We start from the raw sequence: 24,812 nt of genomic DNA on the forward strand, positions 1-24,812 counted from the left end.
TCTGCTTCACCTAACCTGCTGGTAATTCCTTCAAGTGAGTTCTTAATTTCGATAATTGTGTTCTTTAGTTCTAACTGGTTGTTCTTTATGATTTCTACATCCTTCTTTATGTCGTCTCTAAGCTCCTTAAACATTCTTATCACCAGTGTTCTGAACTCTGTCTCTGATAGGCTCGTTACGTCTGCTTCATTTGGTTCCAGTTGTGGAGGTTTCTTCTGTTCTTTTATTTGGGACATGTTTCTTTGTCTCCCCATTCTGACTGACTCTCTGTGTTTGCTTTGATGTATTAGGTAGATCCTCTAGAGTTCTTACTATTCTTACTGGGTTATCTTATATAGTGTTTTTTATATTTGACTTGCACTACTTCGTTCTTCTCCTCTGCGTGTGCTCCAAAGGTGACTCTCGTGTTGTGTATATTGTCCTGTTCAAGAAGAACTTTAATTGCTTTTTGCTTGTGAGTAGGTGGGTTTAACTCCTAGGTTGTCTAGTTGTGAGACTTGGCTCTGCCCACCGCAGGGTGTTCTGCTGGGTGAGGGTTGACCACTTGAATGAGGTTTGTCCTCTAAGGGCTCTTCTGTCTGCAAAGAATTCCCTCTGGGTGTGTGACTTGTGGGTCAAACCTGGTAGTACTCTGGTTTGGTCTGGAGTTAGCTTCTGGATATGTTGAATCTTGTGCCTCTTAAGCTCGGGCCGGCCATTTCACGTGCCGCCTCCTCACCATGAAAAAGAGGCAGAAGGGCGTGCACATGGATTTTCAAATCTGCCAGCACCATTTATTGAAGAGTCTCAATTAAATTCTTCAAAATGAACAGCCTTTAGAAATTTAAAGTGTTATTGATGTTTTGAATATTTTCTTTGAGAAAAGCATTACATCAGAGGCTATTTTACATTTATATTAATTGAAACATAGTACCCTTTGTTTTAAAAAATATATGTATTTTTTACATAAATTTTCCCAAATCATTTCAAATTATGCTTAAAGAACAATAGTACTTTTGAGATTTGGATAAAACAAAGTTAGGAAAAAGAAGAGTATTGTGTTGTCAGATAAGTTTGTGAGGTATGTGATGATATAGCATTGATATGGAATGTAGTAATGTTGAGTAAATATCCACTCATTTCCCTCCATACTCTGTGGAAGGAGACAGCTTTCCACCCCATTGTTATTTGGCTTGTTTATGTGACTTGCTTTGATTAATGGAATGTAATATGATATATGATACATCCAGGCAGAGAATTTAAACCTAAGTTAAATACATGGTTTGGCTTGGCCTCTTGCACTTCTGTCCTTCATCATGAGAAGAGCTTTCTCCAGGTAAGCTCTGCTCCTTCAGCCTGGGTCCCAGAAGAATAAACACATGCACTGGATCTATATATGACATGTAGTTTCCAAATAAACCGACACAGCTGACCTGTGGACTTGTAAGAAATACAAGATAGTTGTAAGACACTGAGATTTGAAGGGTTTTGTTATGCAATATTTTCAAAATAAAGGCTGATTAATTCATATATTAAACACCTTTTAACTACAAGACTTCTCAGGGCATTTACTGTGCTGATGACCATTGTGGATCCCAAAATTAATTGGTCTTAGACTTACATGTTGTAAGGAATCATTATCATAAAATACAATGTTTAGCATTACTTGTTTTTTACACTATGTTGTCTTTTGAAAAGCAGAAAGCATTAATGTTACAAATATCCCATCTTCACACCACTCAATAATAACTATGGCTTTATTGTCTGGTAACTCCCACTAATATAGACTAGTGATGTAATTTAATGGTCAAGAGCAATGGCTTTGGAATAAGACAAGCCTTGAATTTAAACCCCATAACTTAGAAGGTAAGGGCATTGGGAAATTCATGTACATTCTCTGAGACTTAATGTCCTTATTGGTAAACTTGGGATCATAATATTAGCCGCATCATAGAATTGTTGTGAGGATTATTTGGAATATATAATAGGTTTAGCACAATAATTGACACAGGGCATGAGTTCAATAAATGGGAGCCAATATCAATATTTCCTAAAGGTCCATTTCTATAAAATCCTGTTTAGAGAAATTGGAAGTAAGAAAGTAGTAAGGCTAAGAATACAGAACAAGTTGATTTTAATCAAATAACAGATTATCTGAGGGAAAATACATTCCACATCATTTTTAAAATCTTTTTTGGCTGAATTCATCTGTCTAGTTTCCCAATAACTTTTTCATATTACTGAATTCAACTTTTCCTAATCTCCACCATTTTCCACCAATAACTCCCCACTCCCTCACCCCAAAATGGTAACATGGAAAGACAGTGACAGTTGACAGTCTGTCTGCATTTATTTATTTACATGACCAGAAGTCACTCTGTCCCTGCTGTTCCAGGTGGTTCCCAGGACTTCACATTTCTACAAACCACCTGCTCAACCCAAATTAGCATTTTCTAGTCCTATTAAAATCTAAAAAACAGTTAGAATTTGGAATCATGTGGAAAGTTTCAACATTTCAAAGTATAAAGTAGAGCTTCTCTAACCCCTGCCATGACTACTCTGCTTTCAGTGTTGGAAAGGAAATGACCTTTCAAAAGATGGAATAAGCAAAAGGGGCACACAGTCTTTTCTGGCCTTTCCTGGGGATTTTTTAAGGCATTTCCTCAAAGAGCTCTCTTACTTTCCAAGATTTATTCATTGTGCCAGTGAAGGAAATGTACCTGCAATTATTCAAGCTCAATTTGAGCACAGCATTCTGATTTTAAGAAGAAAAATTTGCGTATAAAAATGCTGCTTTTCTTATATAGCGATCTATAAACATGTTCTGACAATATTCAAAATGGATTAAAACTCGGCTTATGTTTCTAAATGTAGATGCCTTGAGTCAAGGTGAGTAAGGTAAGTGAATCTATTCATTTTAGATATAATTAAACTGTCCATGCACTGAAATTCTCCATAGTTTTCAGTTATTCTTTCTCATATTTTGGCACCATTTTAATCTCCCCCTGCCTCCAAAAAAAACCCCCAAAAAACAACACAGAGTGAGTACATTAAAGGCAAAATGTGAGCAAATGGCATTGGGAATTTTAGAAATTTAATACAAAGCAATCAGACATTTAAAAAATAGACATTTCTGAAGGCAGGTATATTAATCAGCCAAAAAATTTGAGAAAACGAATAGCAAGGTAACTTCGACTCTTATGAAGAGCTGATTTGTTAACACATTTCTCAAAAACAAATTGATGTTTTCTTGATATTTTTTTCACTGGGAATAAAATTCATAATGTCAAGGTCTACATGACACAGTGGAAAATTTACAGGAAAGCCAATCAGGGAGGTAGCAGCTGAGATAGGACAAAGTATAGAGAATTGTCTTTGTGTGTGTTAATGTTTACATAACACAAACTTGACCATTTGCACCATTTCTCAACTCTTATTTGGCACAGTTCAGTGGTATCAAATGCATTCATATTGCTGTGCTGCCATCATCACCATCCATTTTCAGAACTTTTTCATTATCCCAAAATGAAACTCTATACCCATTAAACAATGATTATCCCAGTCCCTGAAAACCATCATTCCACTTCTGTTTTTATGAATTTGACTATTCTAGGTGTCTCAAATAAGTCATACAAATACTATACACATATTTCACCTAGCACAATATTTTCAAGTTTCATCCATGTTGTAGCACATATCAAAATTTCCCTCCATTTAAAAGCTGAGTTACATTTCATTGTTACGTGTATACCACATTTTGTTTATCCATTCATCCATCAATGGACATTTGAGTTTTTTCTACCTTTTGGTATGGTGAATAATGTTGGTATGAATATTGGTGTACAAATATGTGTTTAAGTCCCTGTTTTGAGTACACACCCAGAAGTGAAATTGCTGGATCATATGGAAATTCTACGTTTAATTTTTCAAGGACTCACCGTACTGTTTTCTACAGAGGCTGCACCATTTTATATTACCAGCAATGCACAAGAGTTCCAATTTTTCCACATCCTCACCAACACTTGTAATTGTCTTCTTTTAAAAAATAAATAAATAATTGTTCCAATAGCTATAAATGATATCTCATTATAGATTTGACTTGCATTTCCCTAATGAATAGTGATACCATGTATCTTTTTATATGCTTGTGGTCTATTTGTATACCTTCTTTGAAGAAGTGTCTTTTCGAGTCCTTTAGCAATTTTTAAATTAATTTTTGTTGTTACTGAGTTAGCAAAATTTGGATTCGTAGCTTAATTATGATGAATTTGATTGTCACCTCAAAAATTGTAAAAAAAAAAAAAAAGAGATAGCTACTGTAATGGGTCATAGTCATTGTTGAAATGATTGTTGAATAAGTATAATGCATTTTTAGTCAGTGAAAAGAGATTTATTTTTTATGTAACTCATTCCATCTGAATCATGTACTCCTATATATAGTAAAATTCCCGTTTTACAGGTTATTTTTTTTTGGACTCCCACAATTAGAGAACAAAGTCAAGAAAAGTGTTTTCCTGTGGTATTTGTCCTCTCATCTGTTTTCTATCTTCTGTTTGCTTATTCTTGCTGTGAAACAGCAGTATTACTGGCAACAGGTTTTTTTCTGTTTGTTTTAAAAACACACATCCCAATCTGGCTCGGGGGTGATGGAGGCCCATATAGTGTACTATTTGCCCCACCAAACTGTGTCACCATGCCTTAGATCGACCACTTGCTCATGTATACATTGGACAAGTCTCCTCACCTCTCAGTGCCTCCTTTCCTCATGTGCAAAGCTATATTTGACATCACATCAAAAGACTGTGTATTGATGACCTTAGGCCTCACCTGGCAAATGCATAGAGCCCCAGACTCTCATTAGTGCCACCCGCACCATCACCTCCACAAGACTGAAAACCCAAATCTGCTCTGGCTCTGCCTATGCACTCCCTACTGGGTCCAGCAGTCTGATTGGAATTTTTAAATAAACACCTACATAGCACTATCCCTGCATCAGGCACTACCCTCAGCATTTTATATACATTAACTCACTTAATTCTTGTAATAACCTTATACATCCTATTATTACCCCAATTTTGCAAATGTGGAAATGGAGGCACAGAGAAGATAAGTGAATTGCCTGGGGTTACACAGCCTATAAGTAGTGGGAGGCAGGTAGTCCAGCTTCCATGACTTCTTAACCATTGCCTTGGGCAGCCTTGGGGTTTTCTTGGCCCCCAGGGCTCTATGTCCAGATTTTCCACCCTCCCAATCTCAACACTTGCCACTCACTTTAACCCAAGTCACCAGGAGGAGTTGCTGCAACTTTTGAGTTTTTTTATCTAAAAATATACTTTTAGCCTCAAAATGATAAAGTAATAAGGATATTATTATATCCCATCTCGCAGTGTCATCCAATTTGCTGTCTTCTTGATCTTTTTCGTGATTAATGGATTGACATACCATCTTTATGGTATGTACATTGTAGTAGATGCTACAGGAATTGCTAAATTGAAGCAAAACAAGATCAGGGTTGAATTAATCTCACAGCCAATTGCTAGATAACTCTTGTTTCCCATGAGATGAGAATCACAACGATAAACTATGAAAGTGGCTGTAATGTGGCCAAAGATGAAAACACTCAAATATATTCTGATTTATCTTGTTTCTAGAGAAAAACTAGTAGAAAGGGGCAAAGAGGAGAAACATTTGTGAATAATATAGTAATCACAGCATTGTTTGGGGTCTAGAATATTAATAGGCGGCTGTATTTTAACTGAAAATCCCTGCTAATTGATCACAGTTTACATGTGAGCTTCCCTAAAATCATGGGGTCCAAAGCCAGACATGTCTTTCCAGAATCTCCTACATGGAAGATCTTTTCAAGATGCTACATTTCTGAATTTCTCAGATACAAGGCATTTCAATTGTTCCTCCCAACCCTCAACTTCGAACTGAATCTCAGGAGGAGGCTTCTAGCTCCATAGTCTGGACAGGCAACATCTCTCTTTTCAGGAGGGAAAAAAAGTAACCAGTTTCAGAGACATAGTAAAAACTTGCCCCAGGAATAAGGGCCACTGAAGGATTGGCAGTAAAAGAGACAGGAAAGAAGTCCAGGTGGAAGGAAAATACTAAGTGGGTAAAGGTGAGAAGGAAGGAGAAGGTGCAGGCAGATGCTGCAATGAATTACAGAAAGGATTCATCAGCGACTCAGAAGTTCATTGCCTCTTTGGTAAATGCTATTGATATTTGCCTTAAACCAACAAAGAAACTGAGGCACGAGAGAGCAGATGCAAGATCATTCAGCATGTGACAGAGATAGATGGCAAAAAAGGGGGGAGCTACTTTTATACCCCGCTATCCAGGATGACTTTTCACACTACTTTGTTCAGTGTCGTTCTGTTCATTGTAGCCAATGCTGCAGGATCTATAACATGGAGGAACATTGACTAGGAAGAAGGGATAGCATAGTTATTATTTATAGATGTTATAACTGAATTTTTAGAGTCTGAAAATTTTAAAACTAATACCAAAATAAGGTGATGTTGCTAACCAGAAAACAAATAGAGGTTTTCTCCACTATCCAAAAGTGAAGCGTTCCTATAAAACCTATCTTAAGCTGAAATGGTGTAAAGTTAAGAAGCAGTTACCACTGATTTTCAAAAGTCTGACAATTAAATTTGCAAGCTCATCTTACAAAAAGTGTTACATACCTCATTGCTGAATATCATTATGGTCATCTTCAAAGTATTCCCCTTGGGAAGCTGTGCACCGATGCCAGCACCCAGTCTGCCCTTCAAAGCAATTTTGGACTCTTTTTCTGGAATGGCCATCAGAGCTGTCGTAGTATTACCCTTGATGTTCTGAATGTCATCAAAATGTTTTCCTTCCAATATTTTCTTTATCTTCAGGTAAAGAAAAAAGTCACTGGGGGCAAGATCAGGTGAGTAGGGAGGGTGTTCCAATACAGTTATTTTTTTACTGGCTAAAAACTCCCTCACAGACAGTGCCGTGTGAGATGGTGCATTGTTGTGATGCAAGAGCCGTGAGTTGTTGGTGAAAAGTTCAGGTGGTCTAACTTCTTCACGCAGCCTTTTCAGCACTTCCAAATAGTAAACTTGGCTAATTTTTTGTCTGGTTGGCACAAGTTCATAATGAATAATCCCTCTGATATCAAAAAAGTTTAGCAACATTATTACAACAAATTTGTGAAATTAAGTGTCAGACCTCGTATGTGGGGATTTTTTTTAGTCTTTTCCAAGCCAAGAAATAACTTACCAAATCATACCAAACAACACATAAAACTTAAAATAACACTAACATATAGTAAAAGCAGATAGCGGAAGGATCTTGGTACCACTCTTATTGCCTGGGGTGTATGCTTCCTCTATAACAGCTGGCAATAAAGCAAATGCTGGACACTATTTTAGCATTTCATTTTTTGCATAAAAGTGAAAATTCTGTTTGGATTTCTTTCAGTTAGTGAAAACAGATACTAATGTAGGTCTTTGGTAAAAGTGAAGTGGCAAAAGCAGGGGATACCTCTATATTAAAATTAACTGTTTTTCCAAGTATAGGCAATAACTTATTGAAAAACATAATGAGAAAATATATGAATCAATAACTTATTCAAAACATAAAGAGAAAATATATGAATCACACAAGGCAAAAAAAAGGAATAACTTTAAGAATCAATGTTCAAAAGCAAAACACAATCACCTGAAGATCATAAAATCTTAGTATTTGGAAAGACATGTCATGTGGTATAGAGAATAACGGATTATGGCACAATGTCAGTTTTCCCCAAATGAATGCATTTGTTTAATATCTTTAATCAAATCTTGATGGAATTTCTTTAGAAATTGTCAAATATTTTTTTCTGGAAAAATAACCAAGCAAAAATAGCCAGGATTTAAAAAATAATGGAAGAACTCTGGGAGTGGTTCCTCCTAGCAGCTACAAAATGAATTGAGAGTGGAGACAATAATAGGAGCTATGGTTTGTAACTATCTTTCCTGAGCTATAATATTTCCCAACCTTATAGGAACCACTACTACTCTTAAAAGAGAGGCCAGAGAGTTTGAGTACCTCTTCATAAAGTCACACAGTTAATGGCAGTGTTTTTGTACAGTGCCAGCCTGTTTTACCACCTATGCTATGAGCTACATGTAGTCAACCCAGCTAGCATCAGTGCATAATCAATGATGGGTCAACAGACCAGAAGTGAACGCCCTGGATTAACTAACTGTGTGTTAAAGGAACCACCATCAATCAAAGAATATGATATTCTTTAAAGATTGGTGCTGAACAATTACTTACTCTTTTGGAAAAATAAAAGTATTCTCACATTCTGTAATCTACTCAAGTAAATTCCATCTGGATTAAGAAGCTAAATGAAAAAAGTGAAAACTAACAAAAAAAATTTACACAACAGAAAAATATGTGAAAGCCAAGCTGCTCTCATGTTGGAGGAGAGCTTTCTAGATGTAAAAAAAAATAATAATAATAACAAATGAAACATAACAGGAAGACTTAATTACCTGAAATGTCAAAAATATCTCAACCAAATTAAAACATCACAAATTGGTTAAAATTGTAATAAAATATACATGCTTAATATAGAAAGTGGTATATTTTGTGAAGGGAACTTAATAATATATATCAATATGATCAAAAGTTCTTGTCCTGTTGTTGCCAAGCAGCAGACTACCTGTCTGTCTCCTTGTACCTGCCCCTAAAACAAGGAGTTTGTGAGACGGATCCTTTCAGGGACTTTGCTTCATCTTTGTGTTTGCACCTTATGTCTCCCAGTTTGGTCCCAGAAAGATGGCTGGTCAGCCAATGATGAGTCAGATTCCCCACGGGGGCTGGGGGGTATAACTTAAGCCAGGCACAGTCGAGTGGGGATCAACAGGAGAATCCACAGGGTTCATAGAGGTGGGCACAGCCCCCCACCTTCCCCCGGCTAAGGAGAGCCTCTGCCTCTGTGGCTGCATTCCTTCCCACAACCTGCAAAGACATTCAATGATATGCTCTCCATCTATTCATATGCATAAAGGTTTTGTCCCTTTTTCGGGAAGTACATACATCCTGAGACTTATGGTTCAGCTGCCTGCAGGCAAGGGTGATTGGCTTGAATCAGTTTCCTATTATGATGTGTGGGAGTCACAGATCTTGAGATTGACAAGCTTTGTCTCCTTTACTTCCCCACCTAACTAATAAAAACCATGCATAAGCCCGATTGGGGCCCAGTCCTTGAGGCTGGAGTCCCTTGGCCCTGCTTGCATTCTATTCATGGCTACTGTCTTTTCTTAACTCTGCTCAGCCCTCCTCTCTCCCCACAGCCCTCATTGTGTGGGACGGGACACCCTGTGATTCCCTAATTCTTGTTCAAAGACTTTATTCCAAGGAAAACCATCAGCAATGAGGCCAAATATGAAAAAATCTTTCCTGCAGCAAACTATGTAATCACAAAAGGTGTGAGATAATCTAACTGGAAAAACAAACTCAATAGGAGAAGGGATTCACCAATTCTAGTGCACTTCTGGGATACATACGTAAACATCAGCAGAGCATTTTCAAATAAGCTTGGAAGACATGGAAAGCTTTATATATATATATGTGATATATGTAAATATAGCAAAAATCATAGTAACTATCTGATATGAAATGTTATAGACTATTTTCTATTTCTCTTTTATTAATTTTTATACTTTTCAAAATCTAAAGTGTACTATCTCATTCTTCTAATAAGAAAAAAATAAACAACGTGCTAATGTAAATACAAATCTCCAAATAGTTCAGCTTCCTGAAAGCAGATTTTTGGGTGTTATTTTACTGTGTGTACGGAGAAGCCATTTTCTTGTACTTGAGTCTCTTGTTTAAATTATACAGAAGCCATCCCATTTGCCTTTGTAAGTGTCTCATTTACAGGTCCAGGTGTAGACAGGTATAGTGTGAATTAGGAGAGAGTCTTTTTCCTTTATCACATTCTGCAGTTGCAGTGGAAGTTTTGAGGGCCAGTTGTTCAAAGCAGAGACAGGCCCTCGCCAAACAGTGTTGCCAGGGGCTCTCCCAGATCAGAAGGATGTCGCCAGAAGAATGTTTAGAGCTGGGTATTGTAAATTTTAACCCCAGGATAAGATTCTAGATGGAGAACAGATAGAATTTCTCCTTCTCCTGCACTGGGAATAAATGGGCATTGCCAGCAGCATGCAGATCTGAAAGAAAGACAGATTTGAACATCAGTGTGATAGAAAACATTTTGCTCAAAATGTCAATACTACTGATCTTCTTATTTGAAAACATAATTTGTTGCTTCTAACTGTTGCAAGGTCACCTCATCTTGGATGAAGACTGCCAGAGTGAAATGAGAGAGGCCTGTGGAATTCTATAAACAGCAAAGTGCAATGAAAATAGTGGTGGAGGCTGTTTGGAAAAAGACAGGAATGTCAACTTGCCTAACACTTGTCTCTCAGCACATCAAAACCCCTTTCCTGCAGAATGTGTTTTCCCACCTCCTCACACCCTGGACTCTTTTTACTGACTTCTTTTCACGCCATGCTGATTCATGCCTTACGTGCTTTTTTTATCCTGCTATGTGGCTGACAAACCTCACAGTCAGTAGGTGGTCATGAAATTGTGCCCCAAACACTGTAAGGAAAGTAGGTGTGGAGTTGACATGACTCAGGAAAGGATCTTTCAGCACCAGATAGAGGAGCTTCCAGACAGCAGAATGTAGTCATATCAGCTGCTGAACCCACAAGGGTGCCTCAACGGGCCCTGAGCAGGCACAACAGCCAGCCAGACGGCACCTGTGTCCCAGGAGGTGGGCTCCTCCTGTACCTGGCTTGGCAGCCAAAACAGGGTAGAATGTTTCCAAACATAACCTTCCATTGAAGAAATCAGTTCTATTCTGTCTACCCAGTGGTGCCATTGTTAAGCAGCCTCTCCAGACCTCAGCCGATACCCTGCTGTGGTATTCAGCCAGACCAGCTTCAGCCATGTCAAGTCTCACTGAGGTTTCAATGCCTCTTGAACACCATCAGAAAGGAGCCATTCATTTGAAATATGCCCATCAGTTGACAAAACAAATGTTTTGTTTTCTAATGTGAATTGGGTGCCAATTCCAAGCTATGGATTTATATTTTAAGATCTATTTACAGGACACTTGAAACCTTCCTTTAGAAAAGATTTGAAGACTGGTCAGAAGAGTTGATTAGAACCCCAGTGCCCAGAGAATAGAGGCCAGGGGTGCTATTTGGGAAGATAAACAGTTCAACAGCACATTACTGAGGCAGAGTATTCCCCCGTACCCCAATGCATAAGGTATTTTAAGTACTTTTACCTTATCCTTTCAGCATACCTGGAAAAGTAATAGAAAGTATAAGCCTTTTATTTTCTATGGCAAATACAGGAGGAGGTAAGTAAACAATCACTGACTTTGGCACAGCTGAAGAGTTGCCTTTACCTAGGATATCCAAACTTTCCTATGCATTAACATTATGGGAGCTTTTAAATATCCCCAGGCCCAGGCCCAGGCCACAGCCAAGGCCAATTAAGTGACAGTCTCAGTAGTTTGAACCTCTGCAGGAAGCTGCAGTAGGTGGCCAAATCTGAGAACCAGTGCTCTGTCTGCTAACCTTTAGGAGATTTGAGCTCTACATGCATAAGTAGTTGAAGAGGATGTCTCCATAAGTTGGTATCTGACTGGGGCTTGGAGGAAGAATGGAAACTGGTGGGTGGAGAAGGGCAGGATTCCATTCCAGCCCAGCAAGACACAGCAGCTGGGGCACGGGAACCTGACTTCCACTTTGTCACAGCAATCCTGTGCTCCAACACTAAAATATTGTAAGACCATTCTAGGTGACTGCTCACATCACCTCCCGTGAGAAGTCTCTAGACCGTTCTGGATACTGATGGACATGCACTATATTTGGTCACTTCTCCCTCATCCACCCACCTCCACTCCCTAGAAATTTCCATAGGGGACTGTGTCTTTTATTTCCTTATTCTTCTATGGCTTATAGATTATGTATATTTAGGAGCTATGAAATATTTTTTAAGAGAGTGGGTAGATGAATTAATCAATTGAAATAAATATTTACCCAGCTTGTTATCAATTCATTTTAATTCAGTATGTATCTACTAAGTGCCTCCTATGAACTTAGCTGCTGGTGTAGACGCTGGGGCTATAATTCTAAATGAGAGACCCTGGAAATTGATGGCGCCCAAAATTCTTCCCCAAGGAACCCTCTACAGCTGGGCTCCTCATCTGTCCTGTAACACATGTGGTAATTTCCCATTCTTTCTTCAGTTTTTCTCATACATACTTGCTTTGCTTCTGACTTGCTTCTCTATTCAAGGTGTTGAACACAGAGAAGAAAAGTGTTTAAGGTTGAACCAGCCCCTGCAAATGAGTGCTGAAAGTTCTGCTTATGTTAGCACACGTGTTTCACACCAGGACTATCTTTAGGAGTCTCTCTCCAACTGGCTGAGAGGGTCACACTTATTCAGGAAAGAATAGAATTTAATATAAACATCTTTGACCCCTCCTCCTTCACACACACACACAAAAAAGTTAACTGATACTGAAGGTGAAAGCCGAGTCTCAGATTGTGTGTGTAAAACTAGCTGTTTCAATATCTGAACTCACAGAATCGCCCTCCTGTTAATTTGGAGATTGGATTGAAAACATGTTCAAAGTTTTGCTCTAAGTCAGCCAGCCAACAGATATTTCTGTGTCCTTCATTTAGGCCCGGTACCGTATACTTAGGTTTTATTTCTCTGAAGCCAAAACAAAGGTGAAATCTACAAAATGTATTCCTGGGTTACAATAGAATGTGCAGATTGGTGTAGTTCCTTCCCAGTATAGAAATGGTATGCCTTCTCCTCCTCAGGGATACACACACTGTCTTTCCTTTCACAGAACTTTGCCACAATTCTGCTGGTGCTTTCTTTGGCAATAGAGGGATTTTTATTTGAGGAATTTCCAAAAGGTCTTGACACAGAATTGCTAGGCAAAGCACATATGAGAGTCAAAGAGACACCTGACCACAGTCTTGAAGGAAATGCCTGTGTCTGAAATCTTTAAATATTGTTTATGATCTGACCTGCCAGGAGAGATTTCCAAAAAGTTAAATGCCACCAAGTCTGACAGCAAGTAAGAGTCCCATTAGCAAAGGCTTGTGTTTAATCTCCTGTAATATCTTTATCTCCCATAATGAGGAAAAAGTCACCTAATGCAAGACTCATCTATGTTATTACAGATATTAGAGACTGTCTTAAAACAGCCCTGTCAAAAAATTTGAAATTAGGGATAAAAGAAGTGGGGGGTGTCCTGAAATGTGATGAGGTGGTATATAATAGACATTTAACTTCTAAGGAAATCTACCAAGTGAAACTGTAACTAGACCATTTAAAAAATAATGATATAACTTGGAGAGTAAATGACTAGTGTTGACATTTTGACAACATATATATATATATATACATACATATATATATGTATGTATATATATATATATATATATATATGTGATATATGTACGATTTATAATTTGAGTCATTATGGTTCATAATTGTTGTGATTTCTGTAAATTTTACTGGAAAAACTCCAGAAATCTTGGCACTGACCTTATTTACCATGGAGGGCCTTTTGAATAAGTGTGAGCCATGTAACAAGTACCCATAAATGCAAGCAATTTGAAGAGAGTGAGGATGCCTTTAATAATTTTATCTCATAATAATTATAATAATTTTAATTCACCTAACAATAACATAAGTCCATCTCAAAGTGGCATAGTGTTTTTTAAATGCATGGTTTGAATTAATGATTATGAGCTGGAATTAGAAATAGTATATAATATTGTATTTTAGTTTTGTTAGTACTACTCTCCTTTATTTCCTGAAATGTAAGCTGTGCCCATATGAAAAAAATGGGTCAATATTCTTGGCAAGACACCATAATGAAAGACCCACCACAACAAAAAAAACCCATAGGACAGTATTTGAATAATTAGTTTAATTCTAATGTGAATAATGCTGTCTCTCTGCAACCTTCTTCCACTCCAACGCCAGAGTCTTTCTCCCCTACGTGGGAAAGGCAGTACTCTAACATATACCTAACACTGGTAAAATGGATTTTCCCAAAAAACAGTATATGCATTTCATATTTATTAGCTTTTAACTGTTCAGTAAAATGAAGTTTAAAAATACTATAATACCCCCAAATTACAAAGAAAATAATTTTTTCATTTGTCTGGGAAAAGCAAACTAAACAATCTTTTCCTTAAACTCTTTAAAATTTCTCTAGTAAGTTATATTTTTGAGAAATCATTTCCTTTTAGATTTTTAAAAACAATGTAAACATTAATGCAGCTACCAAAATATGTTAAGCCTGAATATTATATTTATATTTCTTTTTTTATGGTTCTGAGCTCATTTTATGGGCAACATAATTTTGGGAGACTCACACATACTACATAAAAATACTTTTTAAATGAATCCTATTTTGATCTAATTAATAAATGAATTTTGAAATGTAAATAAAAAAGATATGAAATACGTTCTATATGCATCTAATTTGGGTTAATGTAATTTTTGTAACCAAGCTGCTCTGTGGGTTTGTCTCCCAAAGCCATCTTTTAAGTTCTACCCTTTCCCAAACCCCAGAATCCTACGTTTGACTTCCCAAAAGCCCCAGTGAAACAAGGTGTTGTATGCATGGGAAGGAAATTTTAAAATACAAAGAAAAGTTCTTTACAACCATTTAGTAATCTTGAAAATAAACAGTCAAACATGAGAAGTATCCACATTTATAGTTCTCTAGTAAGAGAATGCTAGAAAGTGAAAGTGTCACAGTGCTTCTGGATAATAACCAGTTCAATTAAAGTTCAGATCTGTTACTGTTTGAGAATTTTTTTCCTCCTAGGTTTGGGGAAAATGCCGGACATATTTTTGTCAAGGCGATGCTTTATTTTGTGATTTTTAAATGTGGACCGGGAGAGTAACAGCTGTAGAAAGGGGTAATTACAAAGCTCAAGTGTCACTTTCCTCTCGAAAGGCAACAAGGATTACACCTATAATGTTAGCAATGATAGTGTTTCAAAGTGATATTTTAAAACTGAAAGCGGCCTTTTGAGTTTGGAACTGTAAATCTGGGGCTGCATTGTCTAGTTTTCCACTTTTTATTTGTAAATCAACACGAGCAGGCTCACCCCCACAGGGACTAGGCCCTCTCTGTCATCCCCCTATGCCAGCATTGCCCAGGGACACACATTTCAGAAAAACAGAAAGTAGCCTGGGCTGGCATTAATGTTGGGTGCTAAAGGGGGAGCTGGGGGCATATCTATTTTTTTGTCTTTATTTTATTTTTGCATTTCCAAGTGGGTGAAGATCCAATTCAACTTGTCATTTATTTCAAGAAGTAAGTATCAGAACCACAACACATAGAAAGAAACTACCCTTCTCCACCTTCTGGCACAAAGAAATAATTCATGGGGAATTTCTTGTGTTTCATTTCATTTTGTCTTAAGAACTATCCTCCCACTGGAATGTATTAAATGAACTAATTGTTGCATTTTTTTCACGCATCGATTTTAGTATTTTATTAGTTTCTCTGCTTCACATCACTAGTGATTTAACGTCACTCTAGTATCTGAAAAGTTATAGTTCAATAAAATAAGTAAATTAATAAAATCTAAAGTGCTTCCAAGCGGAGCAGACACCTTTCTGTATGCTGTGCTTTTACTGCTCTTCCCAGCTGATGTTTATAACTCAGCCATATGTGGTTATAAAGATTTATTATGAGCCTGTGGAATAAGTTCTGTTAATGTGTACAGTAAACGTCCAAGTTTTGACTCTGTAAGCCTTGGAGATTTCTAATAAGATGAAGCCATTTTGATGGTGAGCCAAGCAGTGTGCAGTTGGAGTGAGGCCTCGTGTTGACGAAGGGCTTAGCTATGCACCGTAGACTATACTCGCCCTGTGTGTGGGTTTGCTAAAAATGTTTTCAAAGCTCAGGTGGGTATTTTTCTTCTCATTACTATCCTCATCTGCGAAGAGTTGAAGTTGGAAAATCTGCTGACTAAAAGATGAAATGGAAATTTTTAAGATGACAAATAAATGCCAGACTGAAAAGGCAAGGCAGAGCCATGCCGGGAATACAATGAATAGGGCATCTGTACACTGTCCAGCCTTGCTTTGTCCAGCTGCTAGGCAGTTGCTCTGCGTTCATCAGGAGAGAGAAAATTGCAGGCACTGGCTGGTGTTAATCCCTATCACCACCACCCCTTCTATGGCTAGTGGAAAGAGAGGACTCTTGCACTCTTCTTTTACACATTTCCTTCATTTTGAGAAACTTCTCTTGCCCTTAAGAGATGCATGTATTTTTCAAGTGAATATCTGCTTTTTTAGGAAGAGAAAGTTATCTTCCTAAAGTGATGAGCATCTTTTCATGTGTCTATTGTCCATCTGTATGTCCTCTTTTGTGGCGGACCTGCCGCCACGGATCGAACGGTACCTGGGAGGGGGAGTGGAAAGGAAAGAAAGAGGCACACACAAATTATGATGCGGCCTGTCTCCAGTGATAGTGGAGCGCCCTGTTTAATTATCTTCACCAATATATATCCTATGGGAATGTGCAGTTTAACAATCACAGGTATGCATTACCTCACAGAAGGTAAATTTCTAACTTCAAAGAAACTACAGAGTCACTACAAGACTCCCCAAAGTAATTAACATACGAAAGAGACTACCATTTGCCCTGATAGCCATCAGTTATCTGTGTCCGGGAAAACCGGCAACTCCCACCTCATTTCTCTGCAACTTGCAAGCTCCCCAGGTGTTTTGCAGAGATAATGTTTTAGAAGCCAGACCACAAGACTCCTAAGAAACAAGAAATCATGGCTCCCCACACTCTTTGGAGAAATGTCTATGCAGGTGCTCTGCCCATTTTATAATTGGATTGTTTGTCTTTTTGCTGTTGAGTTGTATGAGTTCCTTATATATTTTGCATATTAACCTCTTATCGGAGGTATTGTGTGCAAATATTTTCTCCTTTCAGTTGGTTGCTTCTCGTTTTTTTTTATAGTTTCTTTTGCTGTGCAGAAGCTTTTTAGTTTGATACAATCCATTCATTTATTGTAGCTTTTACTTCCCTTGCCTTTGAGGTCACACTCATAAAATCCTTTTTGAACCCAAAGTCCATAAGTTTAGTACTTACGTTTTCTTCTGTGCAGTTTATTCTTTCAGGTCTTATGCTTAGGTCTTTGATCTATTTTGAGTTAATATTAATACCTAGAGACAGATAGCAGAAATAAAACAATAGAGTGACAGAGTGTCAAAAAGTTTGCAATACTTTTCTCAACCTTGACTGCTCTAGAATCACCTGGGGAAATCAAAAAATACTAAAAATGCTCAGTTTGGGTTTTCTGCTGAGGACTGCTTGGACAGGGTTATTTTCTTAGATCTCTAAGTGATTCTACTATGCAGCCCAGGTCACAAAGCACTGGTCTAAGCCCTAATTCTAGTTCAGAGCCAAGAATTAGAGAATGGTCAAAAAGTGACATTTTTATCATAGAAGTCTCAAAAATAAGTAACATTTGTCTATTCCCCAGAACTTGACAATATCTAAAAATACCTTGAGAGGCAGTATGTATTAACAAGGAAAAGGTCATGTCCTAAAAAATTCTGCTCTGACAAAAGAAAATCAATCCTATGAGAGAAAGGCTAGGGCCAGAGTTTTCCCAAGAGGGTGCGCTGAAGATTCTGGAAGGTTTTGTGAAGCAATTTCCCCTTCGTGAACCCCTTGCTAAAGTGTCCATAAAGTTGTAGATTTATTCCTCACCAAGGGGCAGTTCTGCCTATGATTGAATTGTTCCCCCTCAAGTCCTTTTTCTAGCATATTTGTGAAGTGTCATATTAGATGGAGTTCAAGTCATCTAAAAATATCTCTGTACGATGATTTAACATATGACTTTTCCTATTACCATCAATATAGGAGGATTTTGATACTTATTCCAAATAAACAATGAATATAGAATTTTAGGTATTTGATAATGCTAGACTAACAGTAGAAAAATCTTAAGGACCTCTCTAGATATAATTTTTTTTAAGTTATTGGGGTGACAATTGTTAGTGAAATTACATAGATTTCAGGTGTACAATTTTGTATTACATCATCTATAAATCCCACTGTGTGTTCACCACCCAGAGTCAGTTCTCCTTCCATCACCATATATTTGATCCCCCTTACACTCATCCCCTCCCCCCACTTCCCTTACCCTCTGGTAACCACTAAATTATTGTCTGTGTCTATGAGTTTTTGTTTCTCATTTGTTTGTCTTGGTCTTTTGTTGTTTTGGGTTTATATACCACATATCAGTGAAATCATAGGGTTCTCCACTTTTTCTGTCTGACTTATTTCACTTAGAATTATACTCTCAAGATCCATCCATGTTGTCACAAATGTTCCTATATCATCTTTTCTTACTGCCGAATAGTATTCCATTCTGCATATACTCCACAACATCTTTATCCAGTCATCTATCGAAGGATATTTTGGTTGTTTCCTTGTCTTCGCGAACGCAAATAAAGCTGCAATGAACATTGGAGCACAGGTGTCTTTATGGATAAATGTTTTCAGATTTTTTGGGTAGATACCCAGGAGAGCGATTGCTGGGTCGTATGGTAATTCTATTCGAAATTTCTTGAGGAACCTGCACACTGCCTTCCATAGCGGCTGTACCAGTCTGCATTCCCACCAACAGTGTATGAGGGTTCCTTTTTCTCCACAGCCTCTCCAACACTTGTTACTATTTGTCTTGTTGATGATAGCCATTCTGACTGGGGTGAGGTGCTATCTCATTGTGGTTTTTATTTGCACTTCTCTGATAATTAGTGATGTTGAGCATTTTTTCATATGTCTATTTGCCATTTGTAAGTCCTCTTTGGAGAAATATCTCTTCAGGTCCTCTGCCCATTTTTCAATTGGGTTGTTTGTTTTTTTGTTGTTGAGTTTCATGAGTTCCTTGTATATTTTGGATATTAGCCCCTTATCGGAGGCACTGTTTGCAAAAATCTTCTCCCATTCAGATGGTTGCCTCTTTATTTTGTCAATGGTTTCTTTTGCTGTGCAGAAGCTTTTAAGTTTCATATAGTCCCATTCGTTTATTTTAGCCTTTACTTCCATTGCCTTTGGAGTCAAATTCATAAAGTGCTCTTTGAACCCAAGGTCCATAAGTTTAGTACTTATGTTTTCTTCTATGCAGTTTATTGTGTCAGGTGTTATGCATAAGTCTTTGATCCATTTTGAATTAATTTTGGTACATGGTGACAGTCCAGTTTCATTCTTTTGCACGTGGGTATTCTATTCTCCCAGCACCATTTATTGAAGAGGCTGTCTTTCCTCCATTGTATGTTTTCAGCTTCTTTCTCAAAAATTATCTGTCCATATTTATGTGATTTTATTTCTGGTTCTCAATTCTATTCCATTGGTCTATGTGTCTGTTTTTCTGCCAATACCATGTGTTTTGATTATTGTAGCCCTGTAGTACAAGCTAAAGTCAGGCAGTGTAATACCTCCAGTATTGTTCTTTTTCTTAAGATTCTTTTGGCTATCCGGGGTCTTTTGTGGTTCCAAACAAATCTGATGATTTTTTGTTCTATTTCTTTAAAAATGCCATTGGGATTTTGATGGGGATTGCATTAAATCTGTATATTGCTTTGCGTAATATAACCATTTTAACTATGTTGATTCTTCCAATCTATGAGCACGGAATGTCTTTCCGTTTCTTTGTGACTTCTTCAATTTCTTTCAAAAATGTCTTATAGTTTTCTGCATATAAGTCTTTCACATCCTTGGTTAAGTTTATTCCTAGGTATTTTATTCTTTTTGCTGCAATTGCAAAGGGAATTGTTTTTTGTATTTCCTTTTCTGAGATGTCATTGTTAGTATATAGGAAGGCAAAGGACTTTTGTACGTTGATTTTGTAGCTAGCAACTTTACTGTATTTGTTGATTGTTTCTAACAGCTTTTTGGTAGAGTCTTTAGGGTGTTCTATATATAGCATCATGTCATCTGCAAAGAGTGATAATTTAACTTCTTCATTCCCAATTTGGATGCCTTTTATTTTTTCTCTTGCCTAATTGCTCTGGCAAGGACTTCCAACATTATGTTGACAGCAGAGGTGATAGGGGACAGCCCTGTCGTGTTCCTGAATGTAGAGCAAAGGGCTTCAGTTTTTTACCATTAATTATGAGATAAGCTGAGGGCTTGTCACATATGGTCTATAGTATGTTAAGGTATTTTCCTTCTATACCTATTTTATTAATTGTTTTAATCATAAATGGATGTTGTATCTTGTCAAATGCTTTTTCTGCATCAATGATATAATCATATGATTTTTGTCCTTTATTTTGTTTATGTGATGTATCATCACATTGATGGATTTGTGGATGTTGAACCATCCTTGTGCCCCTGGGATGAACCCCACTTGGTCAAGATGAATAATATTTTTAATGCGTTGTTGTATTCCATTTGCTAGAATTTTGTTTAGGATTTTTGCATCAGTATTCATCAGAGATATTGGTCTGTAGTTTTCTCTTTTTGTGTTGTCCTTACCAGGTTTTGGTATCAGGGTAATGCTGACCTCATAAAATGAGTTAGGGAGTACTGTCTCTTCTTGAATTTGTTGGAACAGTTTGAGCAGTATTGGTATTAGATCCTCCGTGAAGTTTTGGTAGAATTCACTAATGAAGCCATCTGGTCCAGGACTTTTGCTTTTGGGAAGGTTTTGGATGACTGATTCAATTTTGTTACTGGTGATCGGTCTGTTTAGATTTTCCAGTTCTTCATGGTTCAGCCTTAGAAGGCTATATGTTTCTAAGAACTTGTCCATTTCTTCTAGGTTATTGAATTTGGTGGCAAATAGTCCTTCACAGTATTCTTGCATGATCCTTTGTATTTTTGTGGTGTCCGTGATAACTTCCCCTTTTTCATTTCTGATTTGTTAATTAGTGTCTTCTCTCTTTTTATCTTAGTTAGTCTAGCCAAGGGTTTGTCAATTTTGTTAAGCTTTTCAAAGAACTAGCTCTTTGTCACATTAATTTTTTCTATTGTCTTTTTGTTCTCTATTTCATTTAGTTCTGCTCTGATTTTTGTTATTTCCTTTCTTCTGCTGACCTTAGGTTTCACTTGTTCTTCTTTTCCTAGTTCTTTAAGGTGTAACATGAGGATATTTATTTGGGAATTATTTTGTTTCTTGAGATAGGCCTGTAAGTATATAAATTTCCCTCTTAAAACTGTTTTTGCTGCATCCCAAAAATTTTGGTAGGATGTATTATCATTGTCATTTGTTTCTATGTATCTTTTGATCTTTCCTCTAATTTCTTCTTTGACCCAGTCATTCTTTAAAAGTATGTTGTTTAATCTCCATGTATTTCTTATTTTTTCTGTTTCTTTTCACAGTTGATATCCAATTTCAAAGCCTTGTGATCAGAAAATATGCTTGGTATGATTTCAATCTTCTTAAATTTGCTGAGGCTGATTTTATGTCCCAATATATGGTCTATCCTTGAGAATGTTCCATGTACACTCAAAAACAATGTACAGTCTAATGTTTTAGGATGAAGTGCTCTATATATGTCAATTATGTGCCTTTCAACTAATGTGTCATTTAGGGCTGCTATTTTGTTACTTATTTTCTGTTTGGATGATCTATCCATACTTGTCAATGACGTATTTAAGTCCCCTAGTATAATTGTGTTTTGATCAATTTCTCCCTTTAGTTCTGTTAGTAGTTGCTTGGTATATTTTGGTGCTCTCTGATTGGGGGCATATATATTGATGACTGTTATGTCTTCTTGTTGTATAGTCCCCTTTACCATTATGAAATGTCCATCTTCGTCTCTTGTTACATTTTTCACCCTGAAGTCTATTTCAATCGATATCATTATGGCTACACCCGATTTTCTCTGGGTACCATTTGCTTGGAGTGTCAATTTCCACACTCTCACTTTGAGTCTATGCTTGTCATTGTAGCTGAGATGTGTCTCTTGGAGACAGCATATGGTTGGGTTTAGTTTTTTGATCCAATCTACCACTCTGTGCCTTTTTTATTGGTGAGTTCAGTCCATGTACATTTAGGGTAATTATTGATATGTGAGGATTTCCTGTCATTCTATGTTTAGTTTTCTGGCAAGGCTGTGTCTCCATTGTTTCTTTGCCTTTTTGTTGTTGTCTATTATTTGTGTGTGGTGGTGTTCTATGATGTTTCCCTCTGTTTCTTCTTTTATTACAGTATATATTTCAGTTCTGGAATTTTTTTTGAGTGGTTACCCTTATGTTTATGTAATATTTAGAGTATTCCATTTTCTTCAGCATGCTTACTTTCTCCATTCCCATATTCTAGTTCAGGCCTTTACTTTCCCCCTTTTTATGTTGCCACAAATTTTCCCTGTTGATGGTGTCGAATAGCCTCCTTTAGTATTTCTTGTAGTGCAGGTTGTGTATTAGAAAATTCCCTCAGCTTCTGTATGTCTGGAAAGGTCTTTATTCCTCCTTCATATTTAAGGATATCTTTGCTAATATTTCTGATAATTTCTCTCTTTTAATAGTTTGAATATTTGGTTCCACTCCCTCCTGGTTTGTAGAGTTTCTGCTGAAAAATCTGATGATAATCTAATGGGCTTTCCTTTATAGGTTACAGTCTTCTTTTCCCTGGCTGCCTTGAGGATTCTTTCTTTGGTGTTAATTTTAGACAGCTTCAATACAATGTGCCTTGGAGAAGGCCTGTTGGGATTGAGGTAATTAGGGGTTCTATTTGCTTCTTGGATTCGAGGATCCAGTTCTGTCCACAAGTTTGGGAAGTTCTCATCAACAATTTGTTTGAATATATTCTCTGTTACCTTCTCTCTTTCTTCTCCTTCTGGTATGCCCATTATTCTTATATTGCTCTTTCTGATATAGTCAGAAAGTTCTTGTAGAGTTCTTTCATTTCTTTTAAGTCTCAAGTCTCCTTCTTCTTCCATCTGTGTCATTTCCAGGTTTCTATCTTCGATGTCACTGATTCTTTCCTCCATTTGGTTAACTCTACTACCTAAGCTGGTTATTTCATTCTTAACTTCTTCTATTGAGTTCTTAATCTCCAGAAATTCCATTTGGTTCTTTTTTAAAATTTCAATCTCTTTCGTAGAATGCTCATGGTGTCCTTTGATTGCGTTTCTGAGTTCATTTAACTGCCTTCATGTGTTTTCTTGCATCTCGTTGAGTTTTTTCAGAACTGCAATGTTGAATTCTCTGTCATGTAAGTCACATATTTCCATATCTTTAAGTTCCTTTTCTGGAGACTTTTCTGTTTCTTTCTGAGCTGTCTTATTGCCTTGGTTATTCATGGCAATTACTGATCTATTATTTGTCTTCCTAGACATCTACAGGCATGGTTTCTGCAACAGGTTGATAGGAAGATATCTTTCTTTTGTTTTCCAATACTTGTTGGTAGAATGTTTTATATTCTCTCCGACTTCAGCCTTGTTTTTCTCTCTCACACAGTAGTGCTATGTTTTCTCTGCACTATTCCAGGTTCTCACACAACGGAGCGATTCCCTGGAAGACGGGCTTCTCCTCTGTTAACAGTTCGCCTGAATTGCAGGGCGCAGTGTCTGTGTGGGTATGCAAAGAGCTTTTGAAGTTACAAAGCTCTTCGTGCGCCAGATTCAGAGCCCGTATGTTTCAGCAGTTTTGTTTACTCCTGCAGAGATACATCCAGATAGGTGGGGCCTGGGGGCCAAGGGCGGGGTGAGTTGTGAGAGGTGGCCCAGAACAATGGCAGCGACCACCACCACCGCCGGTCCTGCTTCCACAGCTCCCTCCCCTTTGCCAGAACTAGTTGAGCTGTGCATCTATGTCTGTGGTCGACAGTTCTCAGAACAGCAAATATTATTTTCTTTTGATCTGACCCTGCTATTTTTCTGCTTCTAGCACTGGGCAGGTGGGGCTTGGGCGAGTTCTGGGAGGATAAGGAGGGGGCAGCTAGTCTCAGTGCCCAAGGCTTCCGTTCTCTGCTCGGCAGTGAGAGCTTAAACCATCATTTTGAGCCTTCTTCCCTCAGTCTTTTCTCTGAGGTCTCTGCCATTAGTACTGTGTTTTGCCATGTTATATGCTGCCCCCTCAGCCCTGTGGGCCATAAGCGGAACCGTAGCAGTCTGAGTTCTTCCCTCTCCCACAGCTGCAGTAGTTCTGGGATGCAGCGAGCTCGGAGCACTGAGCTAGGTCTGCCACCTGTGCCTGTGCCGTTCTGCCTCAGCACTTCTCCCTTCCCTGCTCCCCTTCTCACGTGATTCATCCACTGTCGTGTGGGGGACCCTGCTCACTGCGCCATTTGTCATGCAGGGCGTCCGGCGGGGTCTCAGCTCCTGCTCCCCACCTAAGAACGCAGGACATGGTGAGGCCAAAATGGAACACACAGGGAGCCATTGATAGGGGAGTCAAACCAATATATTCTCGCTGGCGGCTGGGCTGGAGACACAGGAAGCAGGATCTACATAATCTGCAACCTGCCGTCCTAACAGCAGTCCGCGCTTGCCAGCCACCATCTTCTTGCTAGCCCCCACTCCTTTTGCTAGCGTAGCCACAGCCATTATATTAGTGGCCAATGGCCTACGGGTTACAGCTGACGGCCAACTAGCCACAGCTGATGGCCATCAGATCACAGTTGATGGCCATTTACTACCCGGAGCCAGCAACTTTCTATGTGAGGCCGAGAGCCTGGAAACTGCTTTTTGGGGCTTTGTCCCCACACCCACCTTTAGGTCAATTCAGTAGTTGGCCTCTTTGTCTTGCCTGTCTGCTGTGC

This window comes from Rhinolophus hipposideros (assembly GCF_964194185.1).
Source record: "Rhinolophus hipposideros genome assembly, chromosome: 22".
NCBI classification, from domain to species: Eukaryota; Metazoa; Chordata; class Mammalia; order Chiroptera; family Rhinolophidae; genus Rhinolophus; species Rhinolophus hipposideros.